This window comes from Aulostomus chinensis, chromosome 18 (assembly GCF_037954235.1).
Source record: "Aulostomus chinensis isolate RoL2024-O1b breed Wild chromosome 18, RoL_Achi_v1.0, whole genome shotgun sequence".
Taxonomy (NCBI): domain Eukaryota; kingdom Metazoa; phylum Chordata; class Actinopteri; order Syngnathiformes; family Aulostomidae; genus Aulostomus; species Aulostomus chinensis.
The window spans coordinates 3,449,745-3,476,248 of NC_141337.1; the positions used below are offsets into that span (position 1 = coordinate 3,449,745).

At 45.1% G+C, this 26,504-nt stretch overlaps 1 pseudogene across 1 annotated transcript; it reads right to left on the reverse strand.

Moving 5' to 3' along the window:
* Positions 1 to 7,007: 7,007 nt before the first annotated feature.
* On the reverse strand, positions 7,008 to 23,954 carry LOC147244706 (G protein-activated inward rectifier potassium channel 1-like; annotated as a pseudogene). The gene is made up of 3 exons (XR_015109973.1): positions 22,996 to 23,954; positions 13,190 to 13,406; positions 7,008 to 8,075 (listed from the first exon to the last, which is right to left on the reverse strand). The product of XR_015109973.1 is annotated as a G protein-activated inward rectifier potassium channel 1-like (transcript).
* Between the last annotated feature and the right edge of the window lie 2,550 nt (positions 23,955 to 26,504).

Consider the following 26,504-nt stretch of genomic DNA (forward strand, 5'->3'; position numbering starts at 1 on the left):
TCCTGTTATTGTGTCTCAAATTCAAGTCGTTTTGTGTGTGTGTGTGTGTGTGTTAAATGCCTCAAATCAGACATCTGGTAAAGACAAATTTAAGACATTTTAACATTTCGGTCTGTGTCGAACGCATCAGTAAATACAAGACGTGAATATCGAAGCTTCTATGTGTCCTCAGAATGGAAGAAGAGACTTAACAAGCCTTCTGAGCTTGTCCAGGACAAAAGTAGCATTTAGCTACTTGTGGTAACGTTCAAGCCGTGCATCCGTGTTGAGGTTCATAGCATGGTGCTAGCATAACGTTAGCTTTTTAGTTCCAATGATTGTATCTAAAACTCCTCGAAGTGATCTTTGTTTGTGGTACTTTCCTAAACAAAATGTATTACTTTCGTAAAAATTGCTAGTTTAATGGGTTTAATAAAAAACAAAAAAACTGCTTTCCAGAGAGTTCTTCACCAGCAATAATCCAAAATCCAATCTAAAAATCCCTGGTTTCTGGTTGAGGCGATGCTAATGTCCTAGCTTGGGCTGTCCAACAAAATCTACCATCCTTTTGGCTTTCTACAGCCGTCAGCATCCTTTTTAAGTTCCACGTGATTTTATTGTAATGGGAGCATGAGGTTGGTTTTTGTCACGGCATGTTGTTCATGAGGGTTTGCAGATTTGGGTTTGGGGTTTTTTTTGCGCCTTGTAGCTTTATGCTCCTTCTGTTCTTGCGTTTTCAGACTCAGATATCCTTTGATAAATGTGAATACCACACAGAGACGCGATAGCTCAGCTTTGCTCAGACTCGATAGGAGATTTCATCATCACTTGTTCACAGGTTTGGACTTCAGGGTGGTGAAGATTTTAACTCTGGCTACGTGTGTGTGTGTGTGTGTATCACAGTGTAACTGATATCACATCTTACAAGGAGAAACTCTTGCTGTGTTATTTTCTCTGTACTTGTATCAAGTCTTGTCGTAAAGCCTGAGGTGAAACATTTTCTGCTCATACAAATGTGTGGTGGCCTGAACTTGCTCTGCCCTCGAAGGTTGAGATATTATCTCGGTTTTCGGTAACCAGCAGGAGTGTATTCATAGTCTTCCCTCCCTTTTGGAACAATTGTTTGAGAAAGTGGGACATAAATAACTTTTCACTTATCAAATCCCAAACCTTCTACTACTCATAATTCAGAAATCACATTCAGGAATTCACATCACGTGTGATGGTATGATGACAAAACTTCGAGAAATATTCTCGGACGCTGTCTGGAAGAGATGAGTCACATTTGCACAGTTTTTATGGGGAAAATAGAACTCGTATCATAGAACAGTGATGGAAAATCCATAGAGTTCTGCAGGAACTCTTATTTTTTAAGCCAACCTTGAAGCTAGCATCACTGTGGCTTCCCTCGACCAAAAGCCAGTGGGGCCTCTACAATTGTTTTTTTAATCGTAACATAACATGGACTCTGAGGAAAACATCAGTATATGGCTTACATATTTAGTCAATAAGCAATTAAACGCCACCTCTACAGTATTTGAGTGAGAATGCAATCGTTACAGGTGCAAAGCTAACGTTGTGCTCTGACCGAACGACGCTGTGGACGCACGACTTGAAATTCGCCACAACTAGTTTCGCACTTCCTCTGTTGAAGTGACAACATTTAATGTTCAAGGCAACGCCTGCGGTCTTGTCTCGTCACATGTGAATGTCCGCCATGTTTAAAAAGAAAGAAGGGCTTAAGCTTACTGGCGACCCGTCCAGGGAGAACCCCGCCCCTCGCCCCAAGGCTGCTTATTTTGCAATGTAAAACGTTGCACCATACTGATTAATTTTGTGATTTAATTGTAAAATTGTGCTTGTTTTGTTGTTTCTTTTTCTTTTTTTTTTTACTCGCTGCTGGCTGTTAGATAGAAAGAGCAAGTACCAACACGACAAGCAGCCTGTGAGCCTGAAAGATGCGCAACCGGAAACAAATGTGTACCTCGGAGCCGCAGAGCCTCCCGATACCTGAGAGGACAGATGCTGAAATGCTCTGGAGTACTCACTCACAGGAAATACAAAACCTCCAAAAACCCTCAGCTGCATGCTAATCTTAGACGACAAGCACATGCAACACGATTCCACTGAAACACCAGAGCTTCTGTTTAGCTGAGATGTCATGGATGAAGAAAACAGTATCTCTTGTGGGTGCTGCTGTGATGAATTAGATCTCGCGGATTATTGATTAAAGGGGACAAGAGGTCACTCCGTGAGGTTTGCACCCTGCTTCTCTCTGGAGCTGCAGTGCCTCCTGGCACCAGCTGTCCCTGTAGAGCCCGGTGATTATCCCAGCCTCTAAGCATCAGATTGCGCTGCTGGTCAGGTATTGATCGGTTCTTTTGATCTTTAGCCTGGTGAGACGGGGCAAAGAGAGGGAGGTTCCCAGAGGATGTTCTGCCGAAGCACCTTCTCCGAGATGAGCTGTTCATTCCAACACTTGAGTCCAGTCTCAGACACTAGCTTTAAAGAGCCAGTATTTACACATTCCCCACGCACAACCCATGGAGGAGTATTATGATAATATATGCATGGGGGGGAAATCAATGCAGTCAGCCATTCATTATTTTCAAAGCATGTGAACAGAGCCCGTCTCCATTGTAAAGCAGACAAGTTGAAATTAAAATGCTGCACTAAATGATGCCCACTGATGTTATTTGCCAACTTTCATTTTTCCCCGAGTCCCACAGGGTTACTCTCCTCGGATGAGGAGGAGTAAATCATTGTCCCGCCAACGAGACACTTGATATCTGCCGTTAAAATCAGCGGAGCATCTCATCACACGCACTCACACACACACATTCAAACTATTTGCTAAATGAGAGTGTGCAATTGTGTAGGACTACAAGGACCCCCCCCCCCCCCACACACACACACACACACACACACACACACACACACATACACATTTGCACATCACAGCTATGCCTGGCTGCTTTGCTTACACTTCTGCAGGGCGAAGAGAAACCCATGTTGCCGTGGTGACGGTGGTGGAAAGAAGCGGCTTTGTCTTGATTGACGGCTGCTGCTTCTGTTTGTTGATTGTATGGGTTGTCTTGCTAAGATGCTTCAGTCGGGCACATTTACCGTTTAGACACCTCAAGTCGCGTAATTAGCCATCCATTCACAGTTGGTGCAGCACAGCACACTGAGGATTACAAATGATAAACACCCCCCGTCCCCAAACCTGACTATCTGATGGGAAAGAATGAAATATTAATGCCCTCCGCATTTGACAGGGATGAGAGTGATGTTCTTAGTCATTTAGAACTTTTTAAACTCCCTAAACTAGATATTAAAATGTCAGAGGCCCAGCTGAGTTGGACGACAGCACGAGGAAGTCGGTGAGATAATGAGCCTCTCCGTGTCTTCTCTTGTTATTAAGTATTCATGTTCCAGGTATTTTTAACCTGTGGAGACATCAATGTTGAGGTCATTTTTGAAAAATCTGAACTCTGAAAACACCCCAGACACCAGCCGTCTAAGAAAAGTCAAGAGGAAAAGTTTGCTGCCAGAGTTCGTCGTGTTGCAAAGAGGCAGAGGAGGATACAGAGGTGTCAAATAGTGGCTTGAGCTCCACGGACGCCGGGTATTGTCTTAAACAGGAAGTAATCTTGATAGCAACCTGGGATCACCCATTCTCAGTGCACACACTGCAGGACCTTGGAGTTCCCATAGATTGGAGGAAGCCCTGTAGTCCCTCAGCGTAGGTAGAACGCTGAACATGAGCGTGTTCAGCAGTGGCGACCGCTGGGTTTCAAAAGACTGACGTGCACAAAAAATTAGAAGCCATATTGAGAGGCGCCCATGTAGCACATTGATCTGCTACGTTACCTCCCAAGGGGGACAATGGTTCGGTTTCCTGTGCTGATTCCAGATTTATGTGTACATGCACAGTCGGCGACAGGAAAGCTACAGAAGGGTATTTGTCCTGATCGCTGCACTAGCGCCACCTCTGGCCAGTTGAGGTGCATGTTTCAGAGAGGGGTAACTGGCCTCCTCACTGCTGGGTAAAAAAAGATGTAGCCAAAGACCCCACAGCTGATGGAAGTAGCATGTGGTAGTTCTGAGTGCCCCCCGCAGAGGCAGAAGGTGGAGCGACGACCAGGACGTAGTTGTGGTGAACTGGTGATTGGCAGTACACAAATTCAAAAGGCTTCCGTGGCGAAACAAATCAGAAACTTAGCAAATTACTGTGCGATACTACAAGAACCGTTTTTGAAAAGCTTTTTAAAGCCGTTAGTTTTCAGCAAGTGTACTTTTGTGACACCCGGCTGCACAACCCAATCACTGAAGTGCTGGCCTCAAGACTCTGCATTTGTTCTGCAGTGTTCTTGTTTCCACCCATGTCATGGTTGCGCGCGCGCGCACACACACACACACACACACACACACACACACTGTTGTAAAGGCCTCTGAGGCGACAGCCTTTGCTCTGAGCGTCACAGTGACGTGAAAGGCTTTACATTTACATTAAATACAGCCTGCTGTGCCTCATTCAGACACAAAAGGTTGCCTTGAGACACAGAAGGCCGAGACAAAGTGCTGTTAGTTGATGACCATGGAAGGCTGCAAGTTGAAAGGGAAGCTCTCGTGCTCCTTTACAGCTCCTTCTTTAGCTACTGTGCAGGCCATAAAATGGAATGGGGTCCTTTTGTTGTGTGGTTTCACGACACCTACGTGTGAGAGCTTATGAAATAAATTCATTTTTTCCCCTCATTATGACTGGAAGGTAGTGATTGTGGTGGCAATTTTCTGTCTGTCTGTTTGTCTCCTGGCAAGATGACCAAAAAAAAAAAAAAAGCAATAATGTCAATTTTCACAACACTTAGTGCAGGGTGTAGAACGGGTCCCCGGGAGAGCCCATCACATCTTGTAGCAAGTGATGTGTTCATCCTAGCGGGTCGACCAGATCCATGACGAATTTGGTTAGCGACACTTTAAGAAATGGTTTGGAACTGAATTCAACCTGAGAGTCCCAGCCTAGAGGAGGTAAACACACTGCACGGTCCCCATTTGATGTACAGCAACAGAATATATTGTCAGTGTACATTTCCTAGCACATCCGAGTGGACCCAGGAAAGTGGCAGCTGCGCCCCCTGAGTATTGTCTAGTTTTTGTTGTTGTTGTTGTTGTTCTTAAAATGTTGGAGACTTCTGGAACCCGCATCCACAGCTTTAACGCTGACGGAAGATCAAGCGTGTGGCAGACACCCCGGGTGTCACTCAAACCTTTGCTGAGCTGACGTTTAGTCTCTACGCCAGTTTTCTATACATGCAAACTTTTAACAGCTGAGCAAGCTCACGTTCAGGGGTTTGTGCTCCCCTCCCGAACGCACACATTCAGTTGTACTACAAATGGTCTCTTCTGTCTTGTATTGAGACTATTCATAGTCCCTTTGTGTAATTCGCCAAATCACGCGCAGTATGAGTGGAGTAGCAAATCATGTGTGTTGTAAATGAGGTATAAATAAAAACACGAGGCTCTGTGAGAGAGAGGAACGGAGTGTGCGGAGCAGTTTAGGTGGTGTGTAAACCGAGTGGGTGGTCAAAGCTGTGGATTCATAATGAGAGGGGGAAGCTCTCTGCGAGTGTGCAGTTAAAGCAGCAAAAATCTCCCTGAGCCATTGATTTTCCTGTCTTTGTGCTGCTGTCTTGGTGAAATTAAGGCTTAGGTGCTTTAGGTGCTTCAGATGCGCTGACCCTGTGCTGCTGAAGAAGCTCTTTCTGGAGTTACATCCACACAGTTTTGTTTGGCTTTTTTTTGTTTTTGGAAAGGCTTGGCCTGCTGCATGTCTCCCAAATGCTGCTTTCTTCTCACTATGTTCTTTTACATCCTCTGAAAATATTCATTTCAATGAACAGGAAATGGCTGTGGTTGTTACAGAGGGGGCCGTGGGTATGTTTTTGTTAGCCTACTTGGACGTTAGCGTGGCTTTGGCTTACGTCCATTTAAAAAAAACAACAACAACATATTCATGTCTCAGAAATAAATTCGCTGGCAAACAAAAGAGTGTGAGATTAATGCTGTGTCTGTAATGGTAATTTTCTCACATGAAAACCACTTTTATGATTTTCAAAATGTAAACTCAGGAGTTCAACGCTGTCGTATTTAGGGGTGGAACTATTCAGTAAAATCCATGGTTTTAGTTCGTGTCACTTTTTTTTTTTTTCTTTCATCAACGCTCCGAAAATACCATAAATATACAGCCCAATGATTGGCACCTACAGGACTTTGAAAATCGGTTGCTCTCAGGGACGTGTCATACCGTCAAGGGATGTGCATTTCTGGCAGGAACACTGGTCGATATTCGTGGGGAATTGTTTGACGTTTCTCCAAGGGTGGAGCCATCCGTGCTCCACCCTTCATACAGTCTTTTTTTTTTTTTTCTTCTTTTGGTTCAGTGCACCATCCCAGACGGCAACATTTCCATAACTACCTTCACGTTTCTTCAGAATTCTGCAGTTCGTAGTCTTGTCTAGGTACTTGATGGCACCCACTGCTTTTAAGGTACATGATTACTTCAAAATACTACTTAAAAATCCCCCACAGCGGTATTCATTGGTCGTTACCCACAGACCTTATTTCGGGCATTTAACCACAGAGTTCACCAGTGCTGAACTACGTCCAGGTTTGGAGACTTGTTCTATTGGAGAGCCCTGCTTCCTGCTTTGACAAACAGTTGGGTGACAACCTCACAATCTAGCGGCGTTGTTTGCTTGACATGATGCCCCAATGGCCACATTAGCTCTCTGGTCAGAGGAGTCGACCATAATCAGCCTTCGTTCTCAAACAGCCATCATATTTCACCCCCACAGAAGCGCAGCTCATTATCCTCTCACTTCATAGCCGATGGTGCTGCATGAAGCCCGGTCAAGGGGACAAAATAAGAACATTAACAACAACCTATTAAAGCTGCGTGGTGCCATGGGATTGCTCTCTGACATCTGGCAAATAAGCCCGGTGAGGTCGTAAAGTAAAGTTTTTGGTGTGACGACAACAAAACACGAAAAAAAAAGAAAGATCAAACGGCATTTATTATCAGCTCAATATCATTTATATATAGATAAAACTAAGAATGACTATCAAGTGTAGTGGTGCATACATTAAACAATGGATTTAGTGTATACATGCACAACTCTTGCAGATGATCAAGGTTGTTTTGTGATTTCTTGTCGTGTAATAAAGCCTGCATGAATGCTTTTGTTATGTAACACAAAAATTCTAGTAAAGTTTTCATCTCAAGAGGAAAATAAACAACTCGATAAATTTTCAGGAAACTACGTTCTCTCTTTCGAAAGGCTGTCAAGGTAAAAGTACATCTCTGGAAGTTTTTTTTCCACCTCTTCTATGTCTGACTCAGAGGTCAGTGGGAGTTTGTCTGTCTGGGTGTCAGCGGTCAGCGTTCATCTTCCGTAGCTTCGCCGGCAGGTTGTCCTCAGGCCTCCCTCTAGCAGAGAGCAGTGGGCTGTGCATGGGGACTGGGACCGAGGGCACTACGGGTGCTAGGCTGTGCTGGTACAGGTCTCCAGTTGACTGAGTCATTGGCTCGAATCCCACCTTGAGGGACTTGAGTTGCAGCCGATTCTCCGCCTCAGGACCAGACGAGGAGCTGAGATGCTGCAGCTTCAGGGGCAGGTCTCCTGTACTGCAGGCCTTTTCACAGTGCTGGGAGGTCAGCATGAGCACCTTCCTCTGGAGGTCCTCCTTGCCGGAAGAACTCATCCTCTGCAGCTTGCTCGGCAGGCGACCCCCAGCACCCCCCTGACGGCCCTTTTCATCTGAAGTGTTGATGCAGTCCACAGAAAAAACCCGGTTACGGCGAATCCCGTGGCTCTCAGTCAGTGCGGGGGTGGGAGTGGATAAAGGTGAGGGCAGGGAATTCTTCTCTTCATGTTCTTTGACACTGTATGGAGGGGTTGGTACTTCGAACGTGCTGTGGAACTGCGAGTAGTCTACTCTGAAGAAACCCTCCTCCAGGGACATCACCGGCAGGAACCGATGGCCCCATAAAACCTCATCCTCAGTATATGAAGTCCGAGCCTGGCAGGTCATACCTACGAGAGAGGGACCGTAATTATTTTAACAACTGTCATTACATGGGTGTTAGGTCCACCGTAACATCGCTGGCTGAGAGGGACCCGAAAGGTCAATATTTTAAAACGTATCTCCACTCTTCTCCCTTATTGCACGTTGAATCGCTGGTTTTTATTCATCCCACATTTACATGCCGCAGATTTTCCAACAGTAAACTCACAGGGAAGATCGCTTGTCTGGATCTCGAGAGCAGCCATGCAGCTGTAGGCTGTTCCATTTTCTGAGCAATGTCAGATCAAATGTAGTTTAATGGAATACCTAATAAGCTGTTATGTAAAAAAAAAGAAGAAGAATACATTTACATATTATAGCAATTTAGGGAAATTAATGGTGTCTTGTGTGTTGTTTTCTTAATGTATTCTGGCCTGTACTCAGAGCCGTTCATGTGACTCTCACATAATGTGCTGGTAATACAGGCGAAAGGTCAATAATGGTTGTCATCAGCGGTTTCTGTGTTGGTGGTGAATACTGCCAGTTTGAATCTGATCAGCATAATTAGCACCTGCACTGTTCCCATGTCAATGTATCAATGGAAAAACAGATGGGTCACGTCCTTCCATGTTGTTTTCTAACATGTGGTGTTGATTGCCAATAGTCGCCTGTAAGAAACTCCTCTCAGATATAACCGTCTTTGGAGAAAGATTCATTATGCTCTTGAGCTGAGCTGGAGCGATTCCTTGAGACACTTGAGTTACTCCATAAATGAAAAGCAGCAACGTGACACGAAGAATGATGAAATGGAGCTAGAGGAAAAAGCCAAAAGATAGTCGTAAATCAAGAGACGGGTCGAGGAAAACGGTCTGAGATCACGTCAGAAGACCCAGCACGAGGTAACGCTCACATAACGCAGGACACTGTGGGTTTTTTTTTTCTCGCCTTCGTGACGGTGAAACCCGCCACCAGGACTTTTATGCGTTTGGGTTTCTGTTTGTCTGTACGTCTCATTCTTGTTCATGAAAGGAACTCTCGTCAAGTACAGACTTAAAAGATTCGGATGGCGAAAGGTCACTGTCAGCTCACGTGAGCGCATTACCTTTGGAATGTCTGAAGGAAAAATTCATCAGATTTGGCTCAAATGTCCACTGGGACACAGGGATGAACTGGGGAAAAAAAGTGTTGGTGGTCAAGGTCACCGTGATTGGCACGGATCAGGCAGGCGTACAACCCCGACGCATGCGAGTGTGGATACTTGAACCTTATTTCTGGACTGCGCTCATTCTTGCAGCTCACTAGATAGCACGTGTTGTTCGGTGCAATCAAGCCGGGCGTAGCCTCGGTGTTTGGTGCTGGGCAGGTGACAAGCGTGTGCAGTTGGAACGCTGGAAAAAGGGAAGGTAAAATTCCCATGAATGCTAGCGACGGCCAAATCTCACCAGTAATGAATACCTCATACACTCTTCCGCTCAAGACAAATTCCACATTTTAATGCACGTTATTGGGATCGTGGCTAGGCCACGTGATAAGGGGTGTAAATGATCTTTTTAATGGGTTTAACTCAATTAAATAACCACCACAGGAGGACGATGCTGCATTTACATGGAATTTAAGCAATAAAAACTAAAACCAATTCACAAAAAAATCCGAAATATTCAGTGGAATGTTTCGCCTGCAGCCCCACCAGGAACTCCTGGGCCGTTAATTTATTAGTATGAACGTTTTATTTTTATCATCTTAGAGCTACTGGTGAAAGAATGACAGAAAGTACAACATTTCGAGCAGCAGTTGTGTTCGCTTGTGCATCCGCCGTAGGATTATACACGCGTGCCACCTCCCTCACTGTTTTTCCATCTGATCCGAGGTATTTTAAAATAATTTTCTTGGCACCTTAATGTTTGTTGAGGGCCCCTCGCGCTCAATAAGCACTTAGTCCGTTTTTTTTTTTCTGATCCAGTGGCTCTGCTACAACCTGAGCTTTTCTGTTAAACACAGCTCTCGAGTAGGAGTCTGATCCCATCCCTCTGAGGGATGGGATGTGCAGTGTTATGTCATTGCCTGATGCTATTCCAGGCTCACTACTCATCCACATAAACCTTCAGCAGTTCAGCATCTACACAAAGGTCATTTTTATTCTTAATTAGCCCAAAGGTTTGGCTTTAATCGTGAGGGTGAGTCCAGGACAGTTCTCCAGCTCTATAGTCTTCCCTTGTCGGTGGCATCTCGATATGTTTGCCGACTGGAGATGAAGAAGACAGCATTAATACAAGCGCAGTGGAGGCTTGTGGGTTTTAGAGCCTGGCAGCAATGCCAGTTCGGTTTCATCATTCAGGCATCATATGGGTATTCAACCAGCTGCTTCATGTTTAGTGCATCTTGCATAAAAATAAAAAAACCCTCAGTACAACCATGCAAACATGAGCCAGCGTGCAGGGCGTCCCTGAAGAAGATACACTTTAAAATTCCTTCGTGTAGCCTCCACTGGCACTTGTTTTGCACGGTGCATTCTGATGCCCAAACTTTGCCGCGGAACTTTGTTACTTTCCACAATCTAAATTAGGTCAACAGAGAAACCAACACACGCGGAGAAGTAATGAGTGTGTCATCAGCATATTAGGGAAAGCGTAGCCTGTAGATGGAGCTGATCTGTCAGACCAATAACTGCGAAACCCTGTAAGATTTTTTTTTCCTGCAACTTGCAACAGTGCATTCTGTCAACAGTACACAGTCTTCAGCTAAGACTGTCTATTGGAATAAGACTAAAGTGCAGGTTCTCTTATTCATTTGAATGGGGATGGTGTGTTTTAGCTGCAGGGGTTTGAGCCCAGGAAAATTTCAGAGAAACACAACCTGATGTCACACTGCGGCGGCCAATCATGTAAGCTTAAGATCAGACCGACAGACGCCCACGGGGAGAGGCAGGCTTTACATTGAGGTGCTGTAGCATTCTACTGTTTAACAAGCAGCAGAGAGAAGAGGAGAGAGGCTGATCGCCACTGTGAGGGCCTTTCCCAACCTATATAACCCTGTCCTGAAGGACCTTGAACAGCATGCAACCTTGTGGTCGTGTGTCGCTGCTCGACTTGGCTTCTTCTGCTTGGTTGGGGATGTTAGTTCACAACATATATCACACAAACGTGCCACACACAGGGATGAAGAGTGCAACAAGAGTTATGAGCAACTTCCAAGCCCCTGTAGTGATGAACGGGCAACACGACGTGCAAGGAAGTTGGCATGGGGAGATCGGGATCCTGACCATGGACTCGGACGGGCATCCTTTCGCTGTCTGATGGCCTCGGGAAAGAGAAGCTCCTTCGGTAGACAAAGCTACTTAAATCCTTAAGAGAGGGGATTTACTTAAATAAATATATAGTGTCTCTGCTTGTGGCAATGAGAACGTGGTCCAACAGAGAGGCGCGCTGATATGTAAAGAAGATATAAGGCTTTTAAATAGCGGGTCAATACTCCTTTGCACAACCTGCCTTTATTCAATACGCTCTACTGTATAATCACCTTTCACGTGTCCACTCCCTGCAGCTGCTCACACCTGAATCTAATGTGCTTTCAGGCTTGACTTGGTTCTGATGTAACAAATCAATGCTGCCACTAAGACATGAAGGAAAACTGACAAGTACGAGAGCGACTGCATGGTAATCTGCCAGTGCTGGTTGTGAGATAATTGATATTGGTTGGTGGGGGACAAGCAACAAGATGAGCAGCTGTCTAAGCACCGCCTGGATACAGTAGGTGTGTGACAATACCGGTATTAATTGGGATATTTTAGAAATTGGGATGTCATGTTAATAGTACATATTGTGAATAATGTAGTGCCAGGAATTCTCTAGCTCACAGTGCTATGCTAGCGCTCAGGAGTTAGCTACATGCTACATGCCTAGTTGGTTAACCTCTTATTTGTTTTGGGCACCGAAACCAGGGTTTAGGGATCGGGGTTTGGTTGGGTGACGTACTGAAGAGTTTAATGTTCCCCACTCTGCAGTAACTACATTAATTTTAATGTAAACTGTTATTGTCTTGAAATATTCGGTGGATAGAAATGATACTGTAACGGTGAATTATTTTGGCCACAACAGAAGCCATTTCACATGGCTTATCATTAGCATTAATGACCCCGATCTGTTTAGGTGGGTCCGGGTTTGTCTGATTCACAGTAACGGCTGAGACACTTGAACCAGCACGAGTGTAATTAGGGCCTGAGCCAGAAGGTACTTCATTAAATCTGTGTTTACCCTGCTACACATGCCAAAATGTCTGCTGTTGAGCAGTGGAAATCTGATATGGTGACAGCGCTGGTGTTCATGTTAATGCATTATGTGTCAGTGTGAAGATGATATCGTAGCCCAGAGAAGGTTACGCTACCCGGGCTCCCCTTCTCCATTTCTCAGCTCTGAGCTATCGCCATGTGCCGGCTGCACCATAACGTCATATTGTTATCGACCGAAGACGGACCGTGTTCCCTCGGATCCCTCCTCCATCCTCAGAAGCCTTCACAGCTCTGCGGTTTCTCCTACAGCTTGACCTTGTAAGAGTTAACAAGGATGGATAGAAGCAGAAAGCTGGATTTTGTTTTTGTTTAAACTTGGGGGGGTGGGGTCGTTCGGTTAAATATGCAACAGAAAGAGCGGTGTTGTTGCTCAGAGTACTCAAGCCTGGCTGCCAGTGGTTCAGAATTACCTCAGCTGTCATCTGCAAAGCGGAGTGGAAGTTTTACTAACCTGCCCGGCTCATTCATCAATGTGACACACGCATCCATGACCACAGGCTTTTCTTATGCAGTGGGCATAAACTGATTCTGCGGTAATAAAATATCCCTCATAATTCGATCACTGTGTCATTCTCATTCTCACCCCACCTCTCGCATTCTTCAAATATGCAAAACTGGGAAAGCAGGTAAATGTGATTTCACAGAGTCTAGATTCCAAGTATTTATTAGACAGGAATGCAGTGTGGTTTGATATCAGAATTGGAATTTACATTTAGATAGTGAGGAAGAAAGAAAAGCTGTGAAAATGAGAAGGAAGGAATACAACCATGCGGAAAAGAGTGATGATTTTTTTTTTTTTTTTTGGTGCGGAAATAATGATGACGATGATGGTGATGATGAAGAAGGAGGTTTCCTCACCAGTGGTCTCCACGATACCCTCCAGGATCACAACGATCTCAAACTGTTCGTTCATGAGCGAGCGCTGGGATAAGTCAAAAAAGGGGCTCTTGGGGTTAATTTCATGGCAGATGGTAAGAGGTGAAACCAGGAAGAGCTGGTCAGCTCCGGTCCCAAAACCGACGTCCAGCTCACACTGGTCCAGAGGCAGGAACTCGCCTTCGGGAGTCTGGCGGGACTGAACAGACGGTGGACAAAGAGAAAGAGTGAAATTCAAGCTCAAAAACAAAACAAACAAAAAACAAATTAAGGAAAGGATTAGATATGTTTTGTCTGCTCACTGGCACCATTTGAAGAGAGGAAACGGATCCAAACTCAAAGTGATGATGTATTTTTTCGATGCCAACGTGAAAAGTTAGCATTTTCACAGATTAGGATTATTGTCAAAAATAGTTGGACAAAAGTTTATTGGATTCACACGTTCTGTTCATTATCTCAGTCTTAACGACTTAAATCCAGTCCCATGATTTGAGATGTGTAAATGCAATCCAAAGAAGTACAAAGCTAACATTCATAGCATAACGTTAGCTTTGTACTCCAGTGTCACCACAACTAGCTTTTCCACTAGTTTGTAGTTTTCAGCAATGAGAAGAATTCTGGTCTTGACCAGCTACCATCATTTGTTAGAATATCTAATGTTGTGAACTACTGACCTCATTCCAGGCATTTAGCCAAAAATCCTTAAAAAAACAAAAAAACAAAACTCCTCTGATTCCGAGTCAAGGGAATAGGATGGTCAACAATGCTTACTTACTCCTGGGTTTTAGGACTCATTGAACATACATGGAGTAACAATGGACTTTTCACATGAAGCAGGAAACATCTTTCAAGTATTTACACTTTTGAAATTATAAATATTTTAAACTCATCCATCCTTTTCCATTTTCTTTCCCGCTTATCCGTTAAGGGTCGCAGGGGGAGCCGGAGCCTATCCAAGCTGACATATTGGGCGAGTATTTTAAACTCACAGATTCTGTTTTGTTTTTTTTGTTGTTGTTTTTTTTAATCAAGGTTTCATACAACAACAAAAAAAAAAATCAGCTGTATATTAATATTTCATTGTTGGAAAATTCTCTTCCAACGTGTTTGGAAATGTTCTCTTAACACAGTCCTCCAGCAGAAGAAATAAGTGTAAGATGACTTCTGTTTCCATCTGTCGCCTCTCGTCAGTGTCATTGATGACTTGTTTGTAGACTTGGCACTCACATCGATTTCTTGACGAAGTTGCGGGCAAACATATGAGGCAGCAGTGTTTGGCCAGGCTCTGCCTACAGAGTAGGAACTGGTGCGGAAGCATTTAATTGCCCAGATAACATTGGAGCCCAGCATTGAGGTCTTGGATGTATTTGCTTCTTTCCTGTCTTATGCGGTCTAATCAATCTATTCACCTTCTCTCTTCCTGTGGTTCCTCCCTCCTCTCACCACTTTGCTTTAATGGCAACCTCTTTCCTCACGTCCTGCTGTAAGGAAGTAGACACACAGGTGGGGTTTTTTTTTATTTTATTTTACCATGAGCGTTTTTGATAGATTGAGAGAGAGACTGATAAACCCAGGTTTTCAGAATCAGTCATTGTAAGTGACATGTCTGACTTTCAAAGGTCAGGATTAACAAGAAAGTCTTTATTATACGGTTTGGAACGGAATTTTTTTCTCCGCGTTCAACCACTGTGGAACAACTGTTGTTATTTCTTCCAATCAAAGACCAACAAAAGGACACGGAGCCGCTAAGTCTCGACCCCACACCCTTTTTCTTCTTCTTTTTTTTAGCAACACCTCAAGACTGAGCTATCAAGCTGCCCCAATAAATGATAAAATTACATATGTATGAAAATCTGTTTTGAGGTGACAACCCCGTGAATTTAGTAGCAAAGCACCATTTTTCTTCGTCCTCGGTTTCACCTACAATGAATAATTCCGTTGTGACGGCACACTTCCCCACATTATTCCTCCATAACATCAGCTTGTAAAAAAATAAAGACACACACTCTCGGTCCCACCCTGTTTCCATCACGCCTGAATCCTTTGCTCTCGCTGTAAATCCTACAATATTGACACGTTATTCCCACAAAACCAATTTCCTACATCAGCCTTTATTACACATCATTATGATGTATTTGCTCGAGACTGTCAAGCTTTCCATTCTAACACAGCATTCATGCAGATTAAACTGGAGATTTACCGTCCAGATTTGTAACAATATTTCAAAAACGTTAAGGTCCTGATTTCAAACAGAGGTGTGGGGGGGAATAAAAAAAAAAAAAAAATAGGCTTCTCATTTCCTGACAACCATTTTCGCTGTAATAACCAACGGTGTGTCAGGTCTTGTGGCCTACAGCTCGCCAGCTAATTAAGATTTTTTTTGCAGTTTTATGTTTTAAAAGCTGAAACCAGTGGATGCGTGTGGAGGATGTATGTTAATGAATTGCCTCATATTTTTTTAACAGTATGTTTGTTACATAAAAGGGGGGGGGGGGGAGGAGGCCTTTCGGAAATTGAATATTTCATTGGGTACGCTTCAGTAAAACTAATTCAGTGTGATGCCTGGCAATTTTGTCGACCCTCTGCTAAAAATCACTTCATTGATTTGTTTTTTAAATATTTTACACAATCTCTTACACGCCGTGATGGATCGGCTTCATATTTCAGTCGATCGTTCGATCAGATGAGACGTTTCATTTGAGACTGGTATCATCTCAAATATTCACTTCCTGTAGCATCCGTATCGAATTATTGACTTTTTACAAAATCTTTAATATCCTTTACACGCCTTGATGGATTTTGTGTGGTGTGACATTTTATTATTTTGCTGGCAAGCGGGGGAGGGCTGGTTATGAGCTGTAACATACAGAGGAAACCCCCAGATGCTCCAGTCTGTGTGTCTGGTTTATTTAAATGGGATGGATAGAATCTTACAACAGCCTGTCAGCGTAACCCAGCACAGTCCAACAGCCCCACAAATTACAGCGTTCCGGACCGACCGATAGAATAAATCACCACCTCTTTTCACAGAATCAATAAAAAACTCAACGCAGTAATCCTCATAGAGGGAGGATTTACTGCAGGGTTGTTATATCGTACTACGTTATTTTTGATTAAGTAATAAAACCCCGAGCATGTATTCTAAAAAAGACACAACTCATACGTCTGGTATATCCAGCTGGGGTTTGGTCAAGTTAGCGGAGGGCTAACTGGAAGTAGCTTCTGCCACTTGCTGTAAAACGGTGGCTAAACAGGCGTCACACAAACCCAGAGAAACAACTTTTTTTACTGTTGGAATCAGCTCAGTATGAAAACATGGAAAGAACGAATTGGAGCACAATTGAATCTTCTTTTTTTTTTAGCATTGGTTAGCAGTGAGCTAACCAGAGGTAGCTAGTTTGGCTAGCGATGGGCGTAATGCACTTTTCGCTGTCAATCAGTAACTGTGGTGACACGTGGAGAGTTGCTTTGCGTTTGTATCCTGGAAACGTGTAAATGTTCAGAAACAAGCAGCCTTCAACTCCTCCGTGGGGTTTCTTTACAAAGGAGCTGGCAGCTTTCTCAGTGTCAAAGGTATGTTTGATTTAGCGGGCTTGCTACGTGTTGAGGTTTTGCTCCAGGTCACTTCCCAACTGAACCTGAGTCCGACTCCACCCTGGCCCCCAAGCGACTTTGCCCTGAGATGCAACCCTCCCAGAAGCACGCCGTGAATGGAAGCACGGATGAACAAGCCAGAGAACATTGTACTCTACTCCTCTGTGAATATTGACACGATTCGCTTCTGGATTGTTTTTTTATTTATTTTTTTTCCACTGGAGTGTCTCTCCTTTCAGGAGAGTATTGTTCGTTTGTCAGGTATTTACAGGCTTCTGAATACAGTTTGGCACCAGTCCTCCACGTGGGTTTGAGCACGATAGCTTAGGGAAATTCGACTTTTCACTTACTGCCTTTGTCACTGAAGATTAAAAAGATGGATGACTGTATGCAAACATTGACAGGCAAAGCTCCTTACACCGCCACCGCTGGCACTCTCTCACGCCTCGCTCTGCACAAAGATCTGGAGATAGCTGTCTCGTGTCTTTTCTGTAAACCAGACACCCTGCTCCGACCAGGAAACCGATTTTTATCCCTCGGCTTTGACGCATCAAGACAAGGACGCGTCATTTTTATACAATGCTTTGGTGGAGACGGTTCAGCTGAAAGCACCAAAAAAGCACACGTTCGTCTACTTATCTTGTCCACCAGCAAGTCAACTGGACGTAATCCCAGTCAGTCCTGCGAATATTTCTAATGGTAGAAGACGTGGTGATTAAAAGTGACGGGACCGAAAGCGGCCTGATGTTACAGCTCATCTCCACACTCTGCCACACCTTCATCAGCCTCTCAGTAGCTTTGGGGGTGGTTTGGAAGAGATTGTAGGTAATCAGGTCGCCCGACAGTCCGGCGGAGTCGAGCGAGCTCACCCCTTCTGCCGACTCGGCACGTTCCGAAAGCCTGTCTGACGTTTCAACAATCCAGCTGAGGTGAACTGGTCAAGTGAATCAATACTCCAATTAACTTGTCAATTTCCTTCTTGGGATGGACCGCACAGAAACTGAGGGTACACATACATTCAAGGGTCTCAATGAAATCTTTTCTATGTCAGTTATTGGGGGGCAAACACTCTCACTGACCTCTCTAGGAAGAAGGGAGAGGCACTAACTCACACAGACAAGATACAATCTCTTCAGCAGCGGGTGAAACCTCCTCTGTGTCACCTCTCTCTCTCTCTTGGTCCACTTTGTGTTCTCATTTACAAAACATTTTTTAATTGGTTAAACGCGTCATCAGTCTTCTCGCGTTGTGCATTGTGTTCAGCATTCTTGGCGGGGCTTAGAAGCGCAGCGCCAAAGTAAGACACAGTTTGTACGTGCCTACTACACACTAAAATAATGTGACAAGGATTATTACTCTCTGACCTTTAGAGATCCTCTTCTTATAAAACACAGTATAGAAATCTGTGGTCTGAATTATTCAAGTGAAGGATATACAAGAGTCTTAAGGGTTTTTTTTTCTTCTCTTCCGGCTGACTATAATCAATGACTCTGCAGCTTTCAAAGATTTTCTCTCGCCGTCCAGAATCTGACAGTGTAATTGCATCTCCATTGGTATAAGAGGAAGAACGGGAACCCATTCCGGTCCTAGCGACATGTTCACAAAGCCCATCGCCGAATCCTCCGAAGAGTCAAGACTAAGAACTGAGACGACGTCTCTGAAATAGAGGCACCACTCGTGGCAATTAAGAAACAGTGTTACTGGTGATTAATTGTTCTCCCACCCTCTCCTGCTTCCAGCCTCTCTGTAGCTCTCTCAACCCCCAAACCCCAGCCATATTTTCAGCCTAGCTGTCGCAGCAGGACGCCCTCCGAGGATGCAACGCAAAGCTGCATTTCAGCTGCTTATGGCGGGACTCTTTATGACAGCTCCCGCTGGAACGCTCCCTCTATCTCTCTTGCCATCATCCCGTAATCATCCACCACAGTGGAGAAGGGCTAGCTGCTACACCAACGTACAGTCCAAACAGCAGTGCCAACCAGAGTTTTGCGTTCAGACAGGCCTATGAGAGAGCTGAGTGCCAGTCAGAATGAGCACTGTTCAATCTGACTGGGTTTGACCCGGCAACATTGCACCGCTGCCTCCCTTTCTTCCTTTGTGTCGTCGAGCTATATGTGCGTTTATGCTGAACGTGTTGCTGCAGGCATCCCGGATCCATCAAACTCTGACACCTTCCCAGAGCTAGCTTCCAACACACAGTCGGGAGACATCTGGTTGTCAGGCTAGTTTTGTTTTTTTTATTTGAAGCTGCCTATTTATATATTTGCAGATACCAGGAAGTGAAGTGAAGGAAGAGGAATTTTTTCTCTCTCCTCCGTGTCAGAAGGGTACACCAGCCTTTTAGCAACTGGGAGCAGAGCATCCCAAGACAAATTCTCTTGACCACCTTCGACCTCGTCAAAGTCAGGCGGCTCGTTGTTATGGCAGCAAGAGTTGGTATTCAAACATGCTCGCTGACCGCAACGCCAAAGAGCCGTGCCTTGTTGGCATGGCAGCCAAGGCGTATATTTAAGTGTGGCGACAGCGTTGTCATGCTTCCCTGACCTTTGGGACATACCTCGTGCAAAAATCCATCCCTCACACCTTCTCCAGCCCCAGAGTTCTCCACAAACTCATGCTTCACCTATTTCCGGGGTCCCTCACTCAGGACTCAGCCTGACCTGGGTTCCCTCATATGGCGAACGCTCTTCCATACGCCAAGTGGAACACCACGTGTAGCAGAGACAGAGGGTGGCCACCCTGGCCTGGTCTTGAACCAGCATCCACGGGGTGCCAGGCTTATTCACCGACCTTAATGCAAAAGGGCTAAGTCTGCTAGTGTGACGGCAGAGTGCATCTTCACGCAGCACTCCATCACACACCTGTCCGGCATAGTAACTGCTGTTACTATGACTACGCAGAGGAACTTCCCACACAGTCCCAGCCAGCTCTTCCTCCTGCAGGTCTGGAGGTCATCTCTTGTTTTATCTGCTGCTGCAGACACAAATTGTCTGTTGCTTCCTTCATTACATCCCAGCTGACCCCCCCCCCCCCCCCCCCAAGAACCTGTCTCATTGTCTTCATGCAGCTTCAGCAACTACGCTGACTTCTTGATTCAGGGACGGGGGGGGATCCTCTGGCTCCCTGAGCTTCAGCAGCTAAAACCAAAACCATGTATCTCAGCGTGGGCAGATGGCCAGCGGCACGTCTTAAACCAAAGGTCAGTGGGTCTGTGCGCAGCACCGGGAGGGTAACTTGGGAAGGGAAACACTGTTGCTGGTGTGGAACATCGTGTCGGCGACCCTTGGCGGACACGAAAACAGGTGGAGCATGACAGAGGCCTTCTTAGTTGTTGCTGAGGGCGCCGTTGATAAGGAGCGCGACTTCTCAAACAGACTTTCACGGGTTGACTGCACTTGACCTTATTTGCTATGCATAAATGTGTACAGCTTCAGTGGTCACATCTTCAAAGATTACTGCTACGAGGAGTTTGTAAGATCTAAAGTTTGGAGGCTGTGTCGCGCAAATGCGCCTGGAAGGCAAAAGGGTTGATGGCTGTCAAGCTATCGGAGGGAGGGGTGGGTTTGATTTTCACACCTTCACTTCATTTAATGTCCTTTTCTCGCACACAAGAAATCAATTTTACAAAAGCCCCGTTTCAGAAGCCAATCAGCAGACCGACGCGACCGACTGCGGTCATGTCAGATTTTTAGGGCCAACGTTCTGGTTTCGTCCATAACTCAAGTATAATGAGGGAGGGCTGGTTGAGGAGGTTTAAAATTAGATGAAGCAGTACCGGATTTGTTTCCTCCAGAGCTGTGCGGCTCTGACGGCCAACACTTTGTTACCTCAAGTTCTAAAAGTCTGGGGAAGACAAATGCTCACAGAGCTCAAACGGTGCCAAGGGTTGCATCAAGAAGGGGAGAGAGAGCCTGCAAGGGAGGGGGAGAACCCTCCTGTCCCTCTCGCACCTTCCCCACAACCGTGACAGAAACCGGTGGTCAGTATCCAAAGAGTCATCATCTGCAGACATCGCCTCGCGCAGCAACCTTTACAACATTGTAATGCAGAGAAGAAATTTCAGATGTTGATGTGACAAACACTTCAGTTTGAGTGAAAAAACAAACAAAAACAAAACCCTTCTTTTGGAAATAGATTCAGCTCAGACGGTTCACAAAAACCGATATCCAGAACCGGCGCCGCGTCTGAACATTTACAGCTGAAAGTCGGGGGGGGGACGGACACAATTTCATGTTCAAAGTTGGCGTCCCCAGTGGTTTGTCGTTCGTTTGCTCCGTTTTCAGCTCGATGAGGAATGCAACTCGGAAGTGTTCCTCACCAACTTCTCCCACCAGTTTCAGTTCTTCTCCTCTCACTAATTACTGGGGAACGACCGCGGGCAGGTCACAGTTCAACAGCACCACCAACATTTCCACACCGGAACTGCGCTTCAAGCGCTCTGTCTGAGCTGTGATTCCCTTTTTGTTTTAATTAAAAATACATTGCATGTGGCATGTAATATCTAAATATGTGTTCGGCCTAAACTGTGTTGATGCTTATGCAGTTTGACTCCATTGTAATTATGTGTGTGTGTGTGTGTGTGTGTTTCTTTTCTCTTGCCGAGCTGCTGCAAAAAATTCTGTCACCGGGTCTTTGAAGCGAGAGAACAAGGTTAGACCATAAAGCCCCACAGCAAAAAAAAAAAAAAAAAAAAAAAAAAAAAAAAAAATTAATAATAAAAAAATCCAAAGGAGCACACAGTGGATGCTGCATTCACTGAGTTTCACACGAAGCTCCAGAAATGCAGAGGGATTGTGTTCCTTGTAGTCCAGAGGGGCGGCTGAATGGAGCCGTCGAAACTCACAGGCGGTGGTTGTTTTGTTTGGGTTTTTTTTTTAGATTAAACCTGCTGTGGCTGGCTTCTAATCCTGCGTTTCACTTTAAAGTCCTTCATAAACTACTGCGACTGATTTGTTCAGTTTTGTGGTGTGGGTTTAGTGCAAAACTACTTTCAGCGTGAAGTGGGATCGAGATGCCGAGAGGTTGCGGCCCGGGCGCGAGCGGTGACTGTTCTCGTGAGGCCGCTGTGGCGGGAGAATGGCTCCGTCCTCCCTGCTTCCCCCCGCCTGCATGCATCATTACGCGGGGCGACACTGTGCTCGCTGGCTGCTGCTGCGGAGGAGAGCGCAGACATAAACAAGCTCCAAGCACCTCACTGACGCCGTTGCTCTTCTTTATGGGCCCGTTTTTGCACATTGAACGTAGACACGGCTGAAAGGAGCTCAATTACGAGAATTCAGTGAGAATCCTGTCAATCTGAATTGTATTCGTGGTCATTTTCTGCACCGTTGCTTTTTTTTTTTCTTCCCTGAGTTCATTAAGCACGTTCCACAAAATCATCTCGGTTACGCTACAACGTTAGCAGGAGGCATTGAAACCCGCAGCACAGAGCGGATAGGCACTGCTGAGCTTTTCCTTCCTCTCCGCAAAGTGATGCTGAGGCCATTTTCTAAACACTTTGCAACTCATTATACAACCCATGAAAGAGAAATTAAATTACACCCCAAAGAAAAGAAAGAAAATAATGAATTTCTTTATGGCTGCCATGATTGCCTTTTATGTTTTTCATGCTCCCTCCCAGGAGTCCTGTTTTACTGACTCCACTGAACTGTGCTGGTGTGTGTGGAGCTCCCTCCATCCCTCCATCCCTCCTTCCGAGTTCTTAGAACTTTATTCCTCGGGGTGCCCTCTCGGCTTCACGCCAGTCTGACTGGCGTGGAAGGAATGGACGCTGGACTGTCGACTGCCAGGACTGCAGCGCTCTCCATAGCCGCAAAGACTCGGTGGTTTGAGATGCTCGACGTCACCTGCAGCTACAGGATTATCTTCCCACAATCCACGTATGGAGAAGAGGGCCCTGCCGACGCTCCGGCTCTGAGTTAAAATAGTTCATTTTAATATTTGATGTCCAACTGTTCCCCTTTTCTCCTTTTGGAGAGGGAATGGATGTCTCCAGCTGTCAGTCAAGTGTGCAGTCATTGTGCAAAAGAAATTGTTGTTAATTGTGAAGTAGGATTTTTTTTCTCCCTCTCCCTGTTTGGGGCGTTACAGACACTAAATTTGATGTTGGATGCAGAACATTACATGTTTATTTGCAGTTATATATATAAAAAAAAGCAACCATTTTGGTGGATAATTGCTCCGCTTGGTCTTACCTTTATGAGTTTGCACCTGATCTGAGCGGACACCATATGGCTGTTCCGGAGGTTCCCCACCCGGAACATGAGGCACAGTTTCCCGTCACGCTGTGAAATCACCGCGTCCTGGCTGAACATGAGCGTCTCCGCGCGTTTCTTCGGTTGAGACATTTTAATGAACATGCAGCCGATGAGAAAGGCGTCCACTATGGAGCCCAGCAGCGACTGGAACAGGAAGAGGATGATGCCTTCGGGGCATTTCTCGGTGATGTACCGGTATCCGTACCCGATGGTGGCTTCAGTCTCGATAAAGAACAGAAAAGCTGAGGGAAAGTTGTAAACATTCGCCACGCAGGGGGTGTAGGACGAGTCGTGGCCGTGGTTCAGGTCTCCCGGATGTAGGCGATGATCCACCACATGGATGCCATCACCAGCCAGGCGATGGTGTAGGTCAGGATGAAGATCAGCAGGTTCCACCTCCACTTCAGGTCCACCAAAGTGGTGAAGAGGTCAGAGAGGTACCTGCTGGTCTCCCCGCCCAGGTTCCCGTGCTGCACGTTGCACCGGCCGTTCTTCTCCACGAAGCGCTGTCGTTTCTTCTTCACCGGGGCAGAAAAAGTGGTCGCCCGATTAGTGTTCACCACCTGGTAGTCTTCTCCAAATTTTCTACGAAGTGCCGCCATTTGAGCTGAGGGGGAAGTGACCCGCTGTTCAAACCATGTCTCTGTTTAGCTGGAGCCTCCAAAACACGGTGGTTACCTGCAGTGCGTAAAATGCGCCATGGCTCCTTCAGCGCGCAGTGATGCAAATCCAACTAATACAAAAGAAAAACAAAAAATCGAAACAAAAACAAACACAAAAAAAACAGCAGCACTGTCGTCCCCTTCAATTTAAAAAAAAAAATCTACGTGCTATTATTCGTGGGTCAGTTTGAGGTGGCAGCCGCGGGCCGCCGGCTGGAGCTCTGCGCGCTGCTGTGGCTCCAGTCTTGACTGAGCGAGATACAGAGGAGCTGCCAACCATTCACAGCTTCTCTGGTGAGCTGTAGAAGATGAAGAGGGGTGGAGGGAGGGGGTGAAGGGAGGGGGGTTACACAAGACTACGATTCTGTAAAAGAGGAGAGAGAGAGAGAGAGAGAGAGAAGGGACGAGAACAGATCTACAACTAATCTATAACTAATATAATTCATATAAAAGCGAAGTAGCCACTCATTCATTTATAATAGTGTTTGTATTGCACACATACACAAAAACACACACACACACACACACACACAGGCTCAGTGCTGAGATTGACTGCTCTGTGTCTCTAAGTCAGACGGCGCCATCTACTGGACGGACCAACTCTGTGCCTTTATCTGCTCTAATTTTCTTTAAAAAAAAAAAAGAAAAAGAAAAAGAGCATCATTCCTGACGCGCTGTAACTGACATGTAACTGCCAGTGTGATTCTGGGCCCAAGCTGATGAAATCAACAATAAGTGAATTTAAAAAACAAAAAACTTGAATTATAAGTAGATGACATATATATATATATGTGTGTGTGTGTGTGTGTGTGTGTATGTATATGTATATGTATATATATATATATATATGTGTGTGTGTGTGTGTGTGTGTGTATGTATATGTATATGTATATATACACACATGTATATGTATATATACACACACACACACACATATATATATATATATATATATATATATATATATATATATATATCCATCGTCATCTTCCGCTTATTCCTACACATTAAGGGTCGCGGGGGGGTGGAGCCTATCCTAGCGTCATCGGGTGAGAGGCGGGGTTCACCCTGGACAGGTCGCAAGTCCATCACAGGGCCAACATAGAGAGACAAACAACCATTCACACTCACAGTCACACCTACGGTCAATTTAGAGTATCAATCAGCCTCGTCCCCAAATTGCATGTCTTTGGACTGTGGAGGAAGCTGGAGTACCAGAGAGAACCCAGCAGGAACAGGGAGAACATGGAGACTCACACAGAAAGATCCCGTGCCTGAGCCGGGACTCGAACCATATATATATATATATATATGTACATATATATATATATAAAATGTCAGTTTTAAATCTGTGCCTCTGCTTTTTGTTTCCCTGCGTCTCCTTTCATTGATCCACTCATTGGCGGCTCCTGCTGTGGAGGATTTGTGGGCTTTTCTCCCCAGGGACTCTGAGGAAAGGATCAAAATTCATGGCTCTTTTACTGTGGTTTTATTGATTCGGAACACGAAGCTGGGCCTGATATTGGAGGAAGAACGAGAGCACAATTACACGTTTGTCTACAAGCTCTTTGTTTAAGCTGGTATTTGTTTTTGAAGTGTTTATTTATTTATTTATTTTCATTCAGACTCACAATTAAATGTCGAAACCCAGAATTAGTTGTGATGCGGAAGAGCGCTGCACTCCAAAACCGCTCCGTGGCATCACTTATTGATGAAGTGCTCCCTCGCTTTTCTTCCACATGGTATTTTAAACACTCCACCAATAAATGATGTGATGGACTCAATCTGGAGTCTGGGTTTTGTTTTTTTTTCAGAAGTTTGCCGTCTTTGTTTACTTGCTTTTAGGAGACAAAGCGGAGAGATAAATTGAAATGTTCGACCGTGTCAGAGACTCATCAGTGGCTCATTTGTTTTCCAGAGTCGCCGGGTCTCCGTGTTCGGAACATCTGAGTTATTTTCTCTCAATTCTGCCTTTTTTTTTTTTTTAAAGCAGGAGAAGTCTTTCAGACTGTGAGAATAATCACTACGCACCTTCAGTTATGCAAAGAAATCAATAGCATAGCTCTGAGCTGGTGTCTGGCTGTGAGCTGTGCTGCTAATTGGAAAAACAACAGATGAAAGGATCGCAAGCGTGAATCATCACGCAAATTAAGGACTTATCAAAGATCCTGCAAACTCCTGGGAGAACCGTGTGTGTTGGTTTGGCTAAGTAAGTCTTAGATGAGGGTGAAACTGGCTGGGTTGCCTGTATTATGGTGCAATACTGCAGAACATGGGTTTATTGTCGCTTGTAGGGCAAACTGGGACTGACCGATGTGAAAAAAGAAGGAAATTCTGTCGTCCCACAATCCTTCGCAGCTGCAGCTTTGAAAGTGTCGGCAAAGGAAAGGAACGTGATCATCAAGGAGTTGTTCGCTGTGCATCGGCAAGGAAGAAGAAACACCAACAGGGCTCCACTATTCAGTTCGTTTTATCGGCACCGTGCAAAAAAACAAACCCAAGTATGGTTCCGTGTTTCTTCCGGCTCCTGCCCTGTTTTGGTTTGGACGTGCGTGTGGACCTCGTGCTCCGCCACAAAATAGCATCAGAAAATATAAAAAACGCACAATTTACTTTAAAAAAATTGTTTTAATTATTTTCAGTTTTTCTTGTAAATGAACAAACATAAACCACATTCAGTTCCTGTTTTCAGTCTTAAATCTGCATCATCCTGAAACCAGCCGGTCCCTGCAGCTGCTGTGGCGTCCTGGGTTTGTAGAAGCAGCACGATCAACCCCACACTCG